This window comes from Lynx rufus, unplaced genomic scaffold, assembly GCF_022079265.1.
Source record: "Lynx rufus isolate CCGP_SWC_20201006 ecotype Redwood Valley unplaced genomic scaffold, mLynRuf1.p SCAF_6, whole genome shotgun sequence".
In the NCBI taxonomy this organism is placed as follows: Eukaryota; Metazoa; Chordata; class Mammalia; order Carnivora; family Felidae; genus Lynx; species Lynx rufus.
The window spans coordinates 48,167,289-48,185,060 of record NW_025814878.1 but is presented as its reverse complement, the minus strand read 5'-3'; the positions used below and the strand labels follow the sequence as shown (position 1 = coordinate 48,185,060).

At 38.9% G+C, this 17,772-nt stretch overlaps 1 protein-coding gene across 1 annotated transcript in view; it reads left to right on the top strand.

Moving 5' to 3' along the window:
* FOXO3 (forkhead box O3) overlaps window positions 1-17,772 on the top strand; it is a 125,962-nt gene that overhangs the window by 28,567 nt on the left and 79,623 nt on the right. The gene's annotated exons all lie outside the window — the stretch shown is intronic.

The window sequence follows — 17,772 nt, the reverse complement described above, 5'->3', positions numbered from 1 at the left end:
CTCTAAGACACAGCCTTCTAATTGTGAGTAAAAAAAAACTTTCATACTGAATATTAGGCTGAAGTGATCCTTTGCAATTTCGTGAAAAATCAAAAGGACATTGCCTGGAAAGAAACTATTGTAACATGAAGTGGCAATTTTTTTTCCCAAGGAAACTTTTCACCTTCTAGAGATTTATTCTTAATCAAAGGATGTCATGTTCTGTACAGTGTCGTAATAAAAACTCTTAAGCATTGGTATTCAGACAACAACAGGCACAGATGTGTAAAGTTAAATGTGAAGACTGCAACTCATTGATAGGATTTAATTTCTGTGTGTGTTTTTGTTTTAGAGCCAGAGCTCTAAACAGGGGAGAGGGGCAGAGGGATGGGGTGAAAGAATCACAAGCAGGCTCCATGCTCATGCTCAGAGTGAAGCCTGTTGTGGGGCTAGATCTCATGACCCTGGGATCTTGACCTGAGCCACCCTGACCATCAAGAGTCTAAAACTTAACAGACTGAGCCACCCAGGCACCCTAGTGCTTTTCTTTTTTGAGGGATAATACTCAAATTAGAGGAAAAGAAAGAGGTAATGGATAGACAAAATCAAAGTACTTATTTAAAGACTGTAACAGCCAAGAATTATGAATGGAGAATTGAGACTGATGTTTCTGTCAGAATTTTGGATGCCATGTTCATAAATTATATTATGGTTCAAAAAATACACAACTTTTCTCCTTTTAGTCTTGGGATGATTGCTTTTTTATGAGACTCCTGTTACAGCTTTCAGACTGGAGGGTACATTACAGCTCATTCTAGGTCAGCTGCCTCATTTGATAGAAAAAGAAAACTGAGGCCTAGAACTTGGTGGTAGGCTCAGTGCACCCAGCTGGTTAGTTAGGCAGTGTGGACAGGAAGTAGTCTTCTCAGTCCAGGCCTTTTTGTCTAGAAGATGCTGCTGCCTGCCTTTGTGACTGTTATAAAGACCTGCTTCGTCATGGGTAGGGCAGTGGGGGCTGAGGGTACAGAGATTTCCTTTGCTTCTAAGGATTAGAGTTTCTCATTTCACAGGTGTGGCTGGGACTCACTGGGAGATCTCGAGAAATTTTTTTTTTTTCAAGTTTATTTATTTTGAGAGAGAGCACGCATAGGCAAGTGCATGAGCAGGGGAGGGGCAGAGGGAGAGAGAGAGGGAGAATTCTAAGCAGGTTCCACACTGTCAGCGCAGAGCCCTACACAGGGCTCAGGCTCATGAACTGCAAGATCATTCATTGCCTGAGCTGAAATCAAGTCAATGCTTAACCGACTGAGCCAGTTTCCAGGTGCTCTGAGAAACTCTGTTTTTAGCTTTGTACCCAACAATTGGATAAGAGTGGTCCGTTAACATTCAGAGTATAACCATGTCTGTGATAGACAGGCAGCTATCCTAAAGCTAAGTACCATGTGAGAGATGTACATTATATCTGTTAGGACAGTGTTTCCCAAATTGTATTCCCTTGAAAATAATAGTAGTCTTCATGGTTTAGGTTAGGTTAAACAAAATTTAAATCAGAACCATATTAAATTATAGTCCTTAAGTTCACTTTTCGGTCAGACTTTCAGGAAGTAGCACATGAAAATTTACTTGGAGAGTTTCCTCATAGTTCTTCAGTAGTTTGGAATGACATCTTGAGCTGGCAGTAAACAAAAATGTCAGGTTATTGTTTTTCTTTCCATTGAACAAGTTATTGTATAGGGAGGTGAAACAAAACAAAACTTCATGTTCCTGAAGCCAAAGGTTTTGTGGTCTGCACTTCATATAGTTTATGGGTTCCAGTTACCTTGAGAAAAAGAAATAATGGTGTTCTTAAAAAGTTTTATTGTATGTGTTTTAAGTCAGTCATTGCTGCTTTTTGTTTTATTTTTTATTTTTAATATAATTTATTATCAAGTTGGCTAACATACAGTGTATACAGGGTGCTCCTGGTTTTGGGGGTAGATTCCCAGGATTCATTGCTTACATATGACACCCAGTGCTCATCCCAATGCTTTTTGTTTTAAAAAAAGTTTGGAAAATTGTGTTATATTGATACAAAGGGAATACTATTCAACAATAAAGAGAAACCATTGATATAAAACATCGATGAATCTCAGAAACATGCAGAAGAGTGCAAACTATTTGTTCCCATTTATATGAAGTTCTAGAAAAGGCCCAACTAACCCATGGTGACAGCAGATCAGTGATTGCCAGGGGCTGTGAGTTGAGAGGAGATTGTCTGCAATAAGGGAACTCTCTAGAGAGATGAAAATGTTCTATATCATTATTGTGGTGGTTACACTGGTGTATACATTTGCCAAAATTCATCTAACAGTATGCTTAAAATGGGTGCATTTTTTGATGTTAAATTATACTTCAGTAAAGTTGATTTACGAAGAAAAGTTCAGGAAAGGCTATGGTTGGGGATTTCTTGAAGAACAGATACTACATTTTGGCCAGGTTTTTTTTGTTTTTGTTTTTGTTTTTGTTTTAGCACTGGGCACTGAAAGCCAGGCCCTCTGCTTTCATGTATCTTCAGCTATCTTTTTATTCATGATCTTAACACCTTTCTCTTTTGCCTCCCCCATCCTTTCATGCTTTGAGCAATAGAAATTCTTTTCTTTGAGGAAGAAAAGAAGTCCTTGTTAGTAGCAAGCAAGAATGAACTTTAAATTCACCTGAAATTAGTTTTCAAGTAGGAGGTTCCGTAAGTATTGCTGGCCTTTTGGAGTGGAAGTGTGTGGGAAAAGGGTGTATGTTCCTCAGATAATTGTGCTGTGGTTCCTCACACTTGTGTAAGCTTCTGTGTGAATGCTAAAAGTGTCATGAATTGTGCTTCTGGCATTTGTCTGCCACAGCTGGGGCTTCAGGTCGCACATTTGTTGTGGTGTCAGAGTCTGAGAAGCATTATTTGAGAGGCTGTGCAGTAGTCATTCAGTGGGGAAGCGGGGGGATGAGGGGTCTCCGTGCTTTCACTGGCCTCCAGTCTTTAATCTCAATCTTGACACCATTAGAAATTTGAGAGGGCCTTTCTCTAGTGTATCCTCAGAGAAATGTGTGAATGCTTGGGAAAGTATAATTTAGTGGGTTATTTGAACATGTAGGTATCAGGAATATTGTTGAGTGTTTTTAAAGTTCAAGTCTTCCGTGTACGGTCAAGGTTAACCTCTAAGAAAGAACTAGCATGTTCTTTTTTTTTTTTTTAATTTTTTTTTTTCAACGTTTATTTATTTTTGGGACAGAGAGAGACAGAGCATGAACGGGGGAGGGGCAGAGAGAGAGGGAGACACAGAATCGGAAGCAGGCTCCAGGCTCCGAGCCATCAGCCCAGAGCCTGACGCGGGGCTCGAACTCATGGACGGCGAGATCGTGACCTGGCTGAAGTCAGACGCTTAACCGACTGCGCCACCCAGGCGCCCCAGAACTAGCATGTTCTTAATGGATCATGTTAGCTGGATTTGGTCCAAGTGTTTTTTCTCTTAGAAGGGAGGATTACACTTTATAGTAACAAGATGTTCCTTTATTTCCTAGTTTATCAAAAGATGTTGATTGTGAAATAGGGTGTGCAGATATTTTAGATCTTACTGTTTTTAAATAGATGAGCTTGAGAGACTGAGTAAAGGTTGTGCCAGAAGGTTAACTGTGCCTGAGGAAAGCTAAATAATTGGGGGGTGGGGAGGGAAAAGTAAATATTTTTTTCCTTTGCTATGTATTTCTTTTGGACATCTTTAGGTTTTGTGTCTGTGTTTTGTTTGTGTTAACTTGGACTTTTCTTAAAACTGCTAAAGCAAAGAGAGGAGAGATGGCACAAAGCTGTATGTGGCTATTCTTCCCTCTTGTTTTTTCCCCTCCTAAAATGGTTGTTGGCAAATTAATTTCAAAAGTAGGGGGCTGGGAAGGGGCAGCTTGAGATACTTAGATTGATTTAAGCTGTGTTTTTTACAAAATGACAACAGGTAAAGTTTGCAAAGCTTCAGAGAAGAAAAGAGAGTCCCCATTCTCTTTTTCCTTCTCAGGGGAGTTGTAGAATATCAGAAGCATGTTTCATACTCCTAAGGTTTAAATGCCAAATGAAGAAAACAAAGCTGCCAAGTTACTGGAATTTTGGTTCTTTATTAACAGAATAAAGGTATGAAATGGCCTCATGGATTGTAGTAGCATCATCCATGTTCCCCAAAGGTTTCTGTGAGGCAAGACGCATCCAGTTACTTCCTTTCCTCCTTCCCCACATCAGTCCCATTTCCCTCTTTGCGTTTGCCTCCCTCTCTGGCCCTCTTCTTCTTTTGGCTTTTTGCCATACTGTTTTTGAATTACTGCTTTCTAAACTCCCAAGAATGTAGATGGCACATCCGAACCCTGCCTCCTTGGTGGTGGCCCCTGGCTTCTGTGCCCCCTTGAGTCCCTTGGGCCTCTGGGTCTGGCATGGCATGTCCCAGTGACTCAGCCAGTGTAGGAGTTCAGGACAGCCCAGCCTCTCATCCCCAAATCTGGCTTTGTTGAATCTGGCAGAGCTCCAGCTCTTTCCAAACGGACTCCTGCCTGCCCTATGCAGTGAGAGAAGAATGGGCTTCACCTGAGGAGTTTTGTGGGCAGCTCTCTTCCTTTGTGTGCTCCTGGAAGCCATTTCAGAACCTGTATGAATGGTCTGTAGTGGCAGGGAAAGGATGTAATTTTTGGTGGAGACCTTTGTGATCCAAAATATCTTCACAGTGGTTCCCCAGACAGCACTAGCAAGAACTGAGAGTTCAGTTTATCCTTCCGATATCTTAATGTCGTACTCAAGGAGAGATTTTTTGGGGGGTGGGGGTGTGACTTCACCCATCCCACTCACCCATCCCTCAGGCACCTGGGTTTTGTAAACTCTTGTCAAGCCACAAGTTCTTGAGGCCAAAAGCCTCCTGCTTATTTTTTGTTGAGTTTATAGAGGTGTGCGTATATAGTGTTTCTAGGTAGTGATGTGGAATGCAAATAGAGTTTTCAGGAATACTGAAAATACTTCTGGAGAAGGAGGTAAAGTGAAAATGTTTTCTTTTTTAAGATTTTATTTATTTTTAAAAAAATGCTTATTTTTGACAGAGAGAGAGAGAAAGTATGTGTGAGCAGGGAGGGGCAGAGAGAGAGGGAGACAGAGGTTCTGAAGCAGGCTCTGTGCTGGCAGCCAACGTGGGGCTCAAACTCATGAATCATAAGATCATGGCCTGACCCAAAGTCAGATGCTTAACTGACTGAGTCGCCCAGGTACCCCCTAAGATTTTATTTTTAAGTAATCTCTACATCCCAACATGGGGCTCAACTTAAAACCCCGAGATCAGAACCCACTGACTGAGCCAGCCAGGCACCCCAAAAATACTTTTAATTGTAACTCACCTCTCAAACTCTTCTACTTAAAGCTGAATTTAGCAATATAGAAAAACTTTGGGCTTATTATGTTGAATTAATTTTCCAGGTATGGCCATTGTATGAGTAACAATGTAAGTTTTTGTTATTAAAAAACTCAATACGAACTATTGGGTACAGGGGACCCTTTTGCCCTTTTATTATTTGATGTTCTCTCTGCCTTAGAAATATGCTTTTTTTGGAGGAAAGGCAAGTTTGTTCATACAATTCCCAAAGGTTGGTTATTTACTCTAGAAAAGAATTTAAAAAAAAATTTTTTTTTAACATTTATTCATTTTTAAGAGTGAGAGAGACAGAGCATGAGCGGGGGAGGGGCAGAAAGAGAGGGAGACACAGAATCTGAAACAGGCTCCAGGCTTTGAGCTGTCAGCATAGAGCCTGATGCGGGGCTTGAGCTCACGGAGTGCGAGATCATGACCTGAGCTGAAGTCGGACACTTAACCAACTGAGCCACCCAGGTGCCTCTACTCTAGAAAATTAACAAAAATGGAAACTTTATAGAATCTGCCTTCTTAATGTCTCTTATTCCTAAGACTTAGGGTAAAACCTACTTTTCTGTTTGTAGCAATTGCTGTCTAAGGGAGCTTTTTGCATGCACATGAAATAGTGACCTCTGTAAGACCACATGATATGAGGGACCTGCTGGTGTTAACAGGCCAAGTCACCATTGTACCTTATTAGTGATAAGCTTCATATTTCTGCTGGAAATTGGTTTTGCATTAATGAGCCAAGTATAGAACATTTTGATATTCTAGTAAAATAAATATTTTAATCGTGACAGCCCTGTTCCCCATCATTCTGTCAGACCCTGTGTAGACTTTGTTTCCTTCCTCCTGTCCTTGTTGTATAAACTTATCCTTATTTTTTTCTTCCTGAAATGTTCACTTACTTTGAAGAATGCCCCCCAAACTTATAATCTGTCAGTATGTATTATTTTACCATAAAGATCAAAAGCGTGATTTTTTAAAAATTTTTCCTCCATTCAATTATCCCTTAGCATTAAAAGCACTTTTATAATACCACGTTTGCTCTTTGCTATTTTGAGAAATAATTGACCCCTTTGAAAAAGTTTTACTGCCCATCTCAGAAAAATGTGGTTACATAAGACATTTTGCATCTGATTTGCATATGATTTCAGAGGTTTAAGGACCCTCTAAATCCCATCCTTGGCTCCTGGTTAATATTCTAAGGGGCTCCTGGTAGTTCCAGTTAAGTGTCTGACTCTTGATTTTGGTTCAGGTCATGACCTCAGGGTCGTGAACTCAAGCACCGAGTTGGACTCTGCACTGGGTGTGGAGCCTGCTTAAGATTCTTTCTCTCTGCCTCTACTGCTCACACACACACTCTCTCTAAAAAATTAAAAATAAAATAAGATAAATACTGTAATTAGGACAATCGCTCAAATAAAAGTAGTAATACGGACTCAGAGATATATGGGGAAAATGTCCAGATTACTTAAAAGTTACAGGTTGGGGCGCCTGGGTGGCTCAGTAAGTTAAGCATCTGACTTGGGCTCAGGTCATGATCTCACGGTCCGTGGGTTCGAGCCCCGCGTCGGGCTCTGTGCTGACAGCTCAGAGCCTGGAGCCTGTTTCAGATTCTGTGTCTCCCTCTCTCTCTGACCCTCCCCCGTTCATGCTCTGTCTCTCTGTCTCAAAAATAAATAAACATTAAAAAAAAAAGTTACAGGTTGTTGAAGGATGAACATCTCAAGTATCTTCTGTAAGCAGGGAAGGAAAATGTTTGCGAAGGAGTGGGAAAGTTTAGACAGGAAATGGACATCAGAGATAGGAGCACTGAGAAGGGATGTTTAGGGGAAAGAGAGAGGTAAATGTGCACCTGTTCATAGGCAAAATTGTAGGAAGTTTGGGAGGAGAATCTAGAACCCTTAGACTGTTTCCACATTTTATTTAAAAAGAGATCTGTCGTTCAGTGAGTTTAGAAAATACTTAATATGCTATTGCCCTTTAGGGGCTTCAAGACATGTATCTGCAGGTTGAAGTTCCCGAGAAGCCCTGCAGTAAAAAACAGAACAAACAAACAAACAAACAAAAAAACCTGTTTTACATAGTTGAACCCAGCATATCCCAAACAGCTTTGGGTCCAAAGGATTTTTTTTTTTTTTTAATGCAAAAAATAGTTATCAGCAGAACACACTTTGAGAAGTGAAATGCTTGGACTAGATAAAGTAGTCCTTTCTGACTTTTTAGAATCTGAGGTGTGGACAATGTCCTGAACGGCAATAAGCAGAGGGAATCCCAAAGGACTGGAGAGAAAATTTCACTTGGAGGTGGCAGCAGCTAAGTGAGCCATGCAATTGTGCCTTCACTGGCCCCAGAGGAGGGAGTGCTGGATGTGGGTGATGCTGTTGGGCTATGTTGAGAGCCGTGTTGGGCTGTGTGTAGCTCAGAGGTTGTGTAAGTTCTTACTGTGGCTACATGAGAAAGAGAGGCAGACCGGAGACTGTTTGGTTGAGCCATTAGAAACCGTGTCACCCTAGAGATTCACTCTTTCAACTTCTTTGTCCCCATTAATCCAGAAGCCCACCAGGCTGATAATAGGTAATGGGGCTTAGGCATAAAAAAATTGGTTGTGATTCTGAATGTGGAAGGCATTTTCCTTTTTAGCTGTGAGGATGGTCATTTAAGAAAAATTGCTTTCTTTATTAAACAAAATCCTTGTGCTGTCTTTAATTGGATCAGGACATCTCTGAGCTGCCTTGTGGTGTTCATACCCATTCTAGATAATGACTTTGTGAAATAAGGGACTCCGTGGGCTAAATTTAAGCTAGCAGTGCAGGGCAAAGGGATACTTTGATACCATTATGCATTGTTATCAGTCCCCTGAGCCCAGCATTCTCTTGGTTAGATACTCCATGTTTAATATGTTTCAAGGAATTTTTTTTTACACAGATATTCTGTAGTATTAATAGGCTTTGGTGGCTCATACTGTAGACCTTTATGTGGCTGAGTCCAGCCGCAGCATGTGCAGTAGGCAGAGAGCTATTTCAGGAACAAACCTGTTTCCTCTAATTTTTAATAAGCACTTAGGTCTGCCTGACTCTTCAGATGTATCACAGAGTCCATCACATGCCACCTACTAGAGTACTAAAGAGGTCCTAAAATTAGAATTTATGTTTTGGTTTTTTTTAAGTTAGTGATTCTTCTTCCTTTGCTGAAACTACTTATAGTCAACCATATTTGTTAAATAATCTCTTCTAAGTCTGCAAATTCTAAGATGGAATTTTTGAGCATTCTAATCAAGCAAGAAAAAATTTTAACAAAAAACATAATTCCCCTCATGGAGTTTTGAGGTTCCCAATTATTTGGTGGGGCATATATTTTCCTTTAAGGATCCAATTCCCATGCAGTTCATAACATACCATATTGTACATGTATGTATATTACATATACAAATCCTATTGCATAATCTACTGGAATCCTTGCCTTCTTCCTCTTGACCCTCCCTTCTCCTATCTCTCCCAATTTAGGGAGGGAAAAACCCCTGTGCTTCTCTCAGTCTGAAGTCGTCTTTCAGCCCCAGAATTGTGTTCTTCAGACTTTCTTCATCTTTACTTGAGTCACCTCAGTTCCAGAGGAGGAATGGATTGATTGGCTGAATTCTGCTGACTTGTTGCTGCCCAGCTCTGCTGATACGGACGTTCTAGGGTGGGGATGACAGGGGATTACCAAGCACTTGCTGAGTGATAAACTGAACTGAGGCAACCACAAGCAGGATGTGCACAAAAGAGCCACTGGGACACACTGACCCATTGCTCTGAACCAGCTGTCTGTGCTGGAGCCTGCTGGGAAACAGGGCAGGAATCAGGAGCTTTCTCTCGAACAAGTTAAGTACAACATGAGTCAGAAGCATAATTCCAAAAGGCTTTGGGGCTGTCCAGATTTGGTGGTGGGAGCAGGGAGGGAGAAGTGTCACACATTCTGTGGCGATTGACTTACTGGAAATTCACCATCATGGAAACAGAAATTTAGGGAAAGAATTCTTAATATGTTCTGGGAAGGCTCCCATTCATGGGATTGGTTTGGCAGACAAATGGCTTCCAGGAATGCCAACCAGAATTATATAGCAAGATGCAGATGGTTGATAGTCTCTTTTCCTGTTACTGCAACCTGGTGGTGGTTGGAGACATCGACTTAGGGCAGAAGCCTGCTGTCTTCACACATGACCCTCCACCTCCTTCACTTTTGGCTTCTGATGACCAGGAAGGAATTTCTCAAATTCTCATCTGTGCATGTTCTTTATCCCATTTCTTTTTCGATGTAATTAATAAAAAGATTACTAGTAATTATTATATAAGAAACTTGAGGTGCAAACTGAGTTCATTAGAAACTTGGATGAGTGCTGTTTGCTCATTGCTAGATTAGAATGACTATTAATGCAAGTTGCTTTATTCCCTGTCTTCTTCCTTTTCCCCTGTTGTTATTCTAGGTAATAAGTAAATGACCCTTCTGAACTGAAACAGATACAGGAGTGTTCTTTAAAAACATAACCTTTTTTAATGGGGATTTTCTCTTCAGACAGGGAAATTTTATATAAAAGAGAAAAATATAATCCTTCTGGGTGTACTAACTTTGTTGCTTATTCTGGGACCAAAAATAAATTAATTTCTATACTGTATGCTCTCAGCTATGCCTAGGATAGTGTGTGTATATGTCTGTGTGTATGTGCGCATATTACAGCCATAGTTTGTGGATTTACATTTTGAACACAGTTATCTCTTATTTGAATGGTGTTCGGTAGTCAATAGTCAAGCACCATAAATAGTTTAAGATTATAGACTTCTCATAATGACCTTTCACCCAATATGTTCCATCCTCTGGAACTCAATGGAAATGTTATACTTTCTCAGAGATGCTTCTAGTCTTTTTCCTCATCATCTGCCACAAAAGACTTTCCCAAGTTTGATGTCCCAACCTTTTATTGCAGTTCAGTGGATTTACTTTTCTAGAATCCTTCTCATTTTCCTTAAAAAAAAAAAAAAAAAAAAGCAAAAACCCCCCACTTAGTACATTAAAATCTGACTCACAAACTTAGAAATGCTTTAAAATAGATATATTGAGAAGTAAGCCCACTCTATATCCATTATGTACAGTTGTTTCTGTTAAGGGCTATCCCATTTCTTCAGACAAATTCCAATGTCTTTCCATCTCATTTATTCTTGACTGTCGATGTAGATTGTTCCATTTCACTTTTCAATTCAGAATAGAATACAGATATTATAGGTATTCTATAGAATAGAATAGAATGTAGCCAAATTCCAACATTGGGTGGCCAGTTCTTTCCTTCCATGTGAATCTGAATCAGCCTTCTGTTTGGGCAAGATTTGAGTTACTGGTCAGCACAACTTGCCCCTAGGTATTCCTGTGTTTTCAAGACTTTTGAGGGGTAAGCCATTCACTTACTTATTTTTTATTGATATATAATTGACATATAACATTGTATTAGTTTTAGGCATACAACATAATGACTTAATATGTGTAGATTGCAAAATGATTACTGCGGTAAGTTTAGTTAACATCCATCACTACACATAGTTACATTTGTTTTTTCCTTTAAGCCATTCACTTCAAGAGTACTGTCAAAACCTAGTTGTGTTACCTGGGAAGACCAGTTAACACAAGTTGGTGTTCCATAGATAAAAGCCTTTAAAATTTATTTCCTTTTAGTATTAGGGTATCTGTGTTGATTGAGAAAAATTTGAAAACTACAAATTGCAAAAATGAAGAAAATAAAAATCACCTATAATTCTGCAGTTTATTGTGAACATTTCTTTGTGCTTATTTCTTGGTTTGGTTGACTGGGATTATGTATTATACCTATAGCTTTAACACCTGGTTTCTCCTTTAAGCCTCAGGAACTTGGTAGTTTGATATCTTGACTAATTTTCATAAGGGAGGAGGGATTATAGAGACTTTTCCATGTCACTAAATAATTGTTAATGATTTCATTTTTAAAATTTAAATGTCTGGGCGCCTAGGTGTCTTAGTCAGTTAAACGTCCAACTTTGGCTCAGGTCATGATCTCGCCATTCGTGAGTTTGAGACCTGCGTCGGGCTCTATACTGACGCTCAGAGCCTTGAGCCTGCTTCAGATTCTGTGTCTCCCTCTCTCTCTGCCACTCCCCCATGCTCGCTTGCTCGCTCTCTCTCTCTCTTAAAAATAAACATAAAAAATATTTGAACATAAGTTTTTCTCTGGGATAAATGCCCAATGACTTCATTTTAATGATGGCATAATATTTCCTTTGTATGACATTGTTTTTCATTGTATAGAATAAATATGTCATTTATTTAGTTGGTTATTTCTAGATGGATTAAGGCTCTTTTCCCTCCAGTTTTTTTGCTGTTGTGAGTACACTGATAAGAAACTTATAGGTAAGCCTTAATGCACATCTGCTTTTTTTTTCTAGAAGTGGAATTGATACCTCAGAGTGCGCAGAATTTTAAAACTTTGGTTTTTTTTTTCTCTAATATCTCTGTCCTGTTAAAATTCTACCAGCAGTGTATGAAAGTGCCCATTTACCCATTTCTCATACCTTTGCCAACACAGAACATTATTAGTTTCAAAAAATCCTTGTTAATCTCTACCATACCCCCCCTCTAGCCACATACACTTACAACTTAACTCTTTTCCAGTCCCACTTAGCCTAAGAAAATCTTTCAGAATAGTGGAAGTACCATTAAAATCTTATCTTTATATTAAGTTTGGGACTCTACTGAAGTGGTTTTGTAGAGCCTCAGTGGATTTGTTATAAGATGGGTACAGAGGGGTGCTTGGCTGGCTCAGTTGGTGAAACAGGGGACTCTTAATCTCGGGGTTGTAAATTCAAAATCCCCATTGGGTATTGAGATTAAACTCCCCACTGGGTATTGAGATTAAAAAAATAAAATCTTAAAAAAAAAAAAAGGTGGGAACAGAGAATTACAAGAAATCACTCAGTCTGCCTAATCTTGTGCCTTGTCTCTTTCTACCTTATATTCATCCAGAAGAATTAAACATGGGTGTGCTGCCATCACTAATAGACTTAAACAAAGGAAAACCTTCGAGATGTGAATCACTTTTTGTAAAAACTGATTAATATAAGCAATATAGGTAAGAGAGAGTGTGTATGTGTTTTATCAGGATAGTAGCCTATTTTTTACTCTTATAGATGAGAGTTAAGTATAGTCCTTTAATGGAAGTTAAGAGTATGTAGAGCAGTAGTTGCTTTTTTTCTCCCTTCTTACACTAAAGTGTTTTAGTGTTTTTCTCAGTGTGACTAGGCAGTGATTTTGAAGGGATAAAGCAGGAAGAAGAATATTTATCTATTAAAACCTGAATGTATTTGTTTTCTGAGATAAATGAAATCTTTGGCTTGAAAATTACTTTCTGGTAGAATATGGCAAACTGACATTCCTTCCAGGTAAGACATTTTTTTCTCTTTGTGTTTTGAAATCTGTAGTTACTTTTCTTCATCTGTGGGTACCATATTTAAGATGAATCAAGATTTCAGTAAAAATTGTTTTATTGTTAGAATGGCAAATCACTCTGTAGGAGATTGGATGATTTCAGAAGAGATTGTGCTTACTACTTTGGTGCTCAGTTAGTGTCCTGTGACAAAGACAGATCCCATTCTTACAAATAAACAAATTAAGGAGGCTGGAAGAATCTGGCATTTTTCTCTTTAAAATTATAAGAATTATTATTCAGCCATTTAAATATCTTCTACAAGTTTGTACCCGAAGACTAATAATGAAATGAGCAGGTAAATCAAAGCATCATCCATGAAAACTATTCACTTTCTCAGGTATGATAAAGAAAATCTTCTCTTTTCATTTTTCCCAGTTTATCATGATCCTTACTGCACCAGTGATCTTAACATTAAGTATCTAGAACATTCACACACCTTTTGGCCTAGGAAGGAAAGTGTATTATTGAACATCAAGCCAGTCATTCTTACATCCAGGTGTTACATACAACCTAATTTGTCAAGCATTACTTTTGCTATAAAGAGAACACAGGAAGGGAGTTCTGCTTAATGGGGGAAAGGGGCGACCATTGGGGAAGTTTCGGATGGAGCATTTTCTTTGAGCTCAGCCTGTACAGCTTTCCCCAGGGCAGTAGAAGAGCCCTGGAATCTGTCAACTTCACTGAAGCTCAGAGTTTCACTTTATCTTTGAAATAAAAATTTCTCTATGTGTTATATTTAGACAACATTTTTTATTTAAAAAGAAGTATTTTTATAACAATCATGGAACTATCTACAGGTCTAAGAACTCCTAGAAGAATCTTTGACTATGAATTTGACCAAGAACAGTGGCTTATGCAACTCTCAAAGCACATGATGTTGAGAATGATCAAATGCAAACAGCATCGAACCTCAGACTTCTTTGACTAAAATGGTGATGTACAATTCTGATCTGAGGGGTTGTCAAAAGACAGGTCAACATCATGCAGAATTCATTTCCTGAGGAGGTCAGAAGGTACTACTACAGAGAAAAACATTTTAAGCGATCAAGATTTATTATATAGATATTTCAGGAAAGATTTGCTCATGAAAATCTAGAATTATGGTGGATATAGTAAGTAATAAAAAGAAACTGAAAGACAGCATTATATTTCTTGGTGGATAAATGAGGTAAAAACCCCCAATCCAAAACATTGGATTCCTTTTACCTCTTCAGTGGCAGGTTAAGTTTTTGTGGATCATTATACTTTTGTGTGACTGTGTGGAAGAACTTCCAACATATTTTGTGTTCTTTCTGGATTTGGATAACACTCAACAGAAGCCTGCTTTTGCCTAAAATGAGTGAATAGTCCTGTTCTAAAACTGTATTGAAGTGTGGAGGCTTCATATGATTTATTAGTACATAATACTGTGTTTGACATTGACCTATTTGTGGGCAAGGAATATTCAGTTCACATTCATTGTTCATTATTGTGTTTGAACCACAAATAAATGTTATAGTTCTAGGGCCTGTGCTAGAACTGAACTGCCTGTGAATTCTGCCAAAGAAAACAGCCAGCCTGGATGTTTCAGAGCCCCTTAAGTTTTTGAGGGTTGGTGGATTTTTTTTTTTTTTTTTTTTTTTTGCTTTTCAGTGTGTTTTGTTGGGTCCTTTATAAATATCTGGAGTATTGTCTTAACTCCATTTCACCCCTTATGGAGATGCCCTCATGTGCCATATCTAAATGTCGTGAATGGGAAGTGATTTTGAGACTTTTCCCATTTTGTTGTGCCTTGCTCACCTGTGGATCATGATGGCTCAGTGAGGAGAGAGAAAAGGATATTTATTTAAAGCCAAATGCTTCTCTTTTGCAGATTTTCTTCACACTGTTCCACGTGGACATGGCTTCTTAGCTCTACTAATTTTCATTTTTAAGCATAAGATATTCCTTAGGCCAAAATAAGCTTTGTAATTGAGATAAGTGAAGTTCATAGTCCTATTCTCTATTATAGGGGTCCTTCTGTTTACTATTGATTTTTTGCATACATACTGTGTTTCAGATACATATGTCTAATCCATACCCTAAAGGTTACTCATTTCTCAGAAAAGAAACAGAAGCTTAGATCAATTAAAAGCTTGCCTAAGATGACACTTTAGTAAAAAAAAAAAAGGGGGGGGTTAGATCAAATTATCTTAATTTCGCAAATGGTTTGGGAATGATTGGAATTACCCTAGAAAGAGAAGGTTTGTTTGCTTTTGTTTTGTTTTGTTTTAGCACAGGGAGTGCTAAGTGGGATGGTTCTGTTTTGATAACCTGCTTAGATAAAATGAGGGACCAGGCTGGGATAGGGGGGTGGGGTGGATGGGGAAGTGAACATGGAAATGTAGCATGAGGTTGAAGTAAGACAGCAAATTAGAAGAACATTTGATTAAAGGGAGAAGTCACAAGATGCATTTATTTTGTAAAATGTGGTGCTTTCACATCACTCAAAAAAAAAAAAAACCCAGAAAAATCTATCTTGCAGTGTGAGCATGTGGTACCTGATAATTAATTGCTTTGTAAAATTGTCATTGATAAAAATTTTTGGATTTTTTTAAATGTAAGAATTACAAGTAAAATAAGTCTGTGCCACAAAACAACTTTGGTCTGAAACAACAATTACACATTAAAAGAGGTGGTGGGCACCAGGGGGCTCAGTCCATTAAGCGTCCAACTCTTGATTTGGGGTCAGTTCATGATCTCCAGGTTCGTGGGTTCAGGGTCTGAATCGGGCTGTGTGCTGACAGAGTGGAGCCTGCTTGAAATTCTCTTCCTCCCTCTCTCAAATAAATAAATACAAAGGTGGGACAGGGTCAGAAGACAACTAATTTGGTATTGAGCGTTCGAAGACTGGAATTCTGCGTAGTTTGACAGGAGGCTGATCAGAGCATCTTCCTTGGTTGTCAGTGTTCTCAGCTAATGACTAATTGCTGCTCTTGCCCAGAAATCCAGAAACTCTGGAGATGAGGAATTCTTTTTGAAACTAATTCCACAGTACATCACCCCTTTTGTTCACCACCACACACTGTACCCTGGCTCCTCTTCCCAAGGGCGGTTCATTGGCACGTCTGTCTGGTAGGGCGGTGTTTTCTGCATAGTAATCAGGCCTCTGCAATTGTGACATCCCTCCCCCTCACCCTAAACTCTTTGGGTTCTTGACACGCGGTGGCAATGCCACTGGTAGAACAAAAATCAAAAGGAGAAAAGGGAAAAAAAAAAAGTCTTCTTGAATTTGATGTGACTGCATAGTTCTGCCACGTTGTGGTTAAGGAAACTCCTTTAAAAACTTTCTTCTTCCCAGGAAGCAGCCTTGTGAACAGGCAGGTTCAGAAAGCCAGGGAGCCAACAGATTTTTTCTAGTCATTTACCAGCCTGTCCTACTTTATACCAAGTGCTTAGTGATCAGTGTGTACATTTTAAATGGTTAAAATTTGTATTTTGACCCCTTTTAGTATGTGCTAATTTGCAAAACTTTTAAAAGTTGGCTCTTTGGCCACTGTTGTGTGCAGTTTTCGTTTTTATTGCCTGTGTGACAAGAGTGGGTAGGGGCAACGTCTCCTAAAGATAGCTCAACATGAGTACATTGAAGGAGGCAGTGCAAGTTTGGCCAGCAAGTGTCCATGTTTTTTCTGTATGTTTAAAAAACAAACAGACCCCTGGAATATTAGAATATTTAGGAGCAAGGTGTTATTGTTTCTTAGACTCACAGAATTTATAACTAGACTTTTATTAACTTGTGTTTTTTATCTTGCACACACAAAAGGGCATACTTAGAAGATGAAAGATTTATCACAAATTGAAATACTATATAGAAGACTAATGTTTCCTATACTCTCTTCAGAAACTTGCCTCGCTAATACTGTATTTTCTGATTCTGGTAAGGCTACATGTCTTGAAAATGGGATTGTGAGGTGTATTTGTTTCCAACCCTGTTGATCTTGCTCTATTCAGATGCCCAGATGATTGTGGACAAATTCTGCTCAGTTTCCAAAACCCAAGGGAGTTCCCATATGGTTATTTTTCTGAAAATCCTGACTTAGTAAGATATAAGCATCCTTTTGGAGGGGGTCACAGATTAAATTCCTTGGATGCCTTACCTCAGATGCTAAGGAAGAAATTTACACTCACTCAATAAATGTTTATTGATACCTACCATGTGCCAGGCACTGAAATGTGTATTCTTTAACAGTGGGTTAGCCTGGAAGAACTACTCTTGATCATTAGTAGTTTCTCAGTTCAGCACAGCAGCATTCTGACCATTGCTGGCAGCTCTGACCTTCATTCCTGTCCTATTTGCTGCCATTTTCCAAGGACCTTGGGATTATAGAATGTCAGACTTGAAAGATATATAGACTTTCTAGTCCACTTCTTTCATATGATTCATGAGGAGTAATGTAGGACTTCATATGCATACTCCCAGTTGGTCTCAAGATCACCTCGAGTTTCTCTAATTTAAATGTAAGTATCTTTAATACTGAGAGTCATTTTCAGAATGCTTGAGTTGGGTGAGATCTCTAGTTCAACCCCTTGAAAAACTGATGGGTGGATAAATTAACACTCCTACTTAAAGATGGTTGAGAATTGGCTATCACAGACATATTACAAGTAGTTCTGCCAAAGAGGCTTATGCTAACCAGGAATTATCTTTTTACTCTCAGAGGGATACGGACCATAGACTAGATTAGAGATGTAGTCCAAATAAAGTAGAAGGATGATTAGAGAACTTTTCAGAACTTGTTAAATTAAAAAAAAACCCAAACCCAATCCTTTTCTGATGCTGCTATAATTTCTCTATCAAAAACAAGATCCAGAAACAAAAATGCCCTGACAACAATCAGGAAACCAAATATCCTACCTGCTAGCCAACTCTATGGGTTGTGAACACAGTGTACC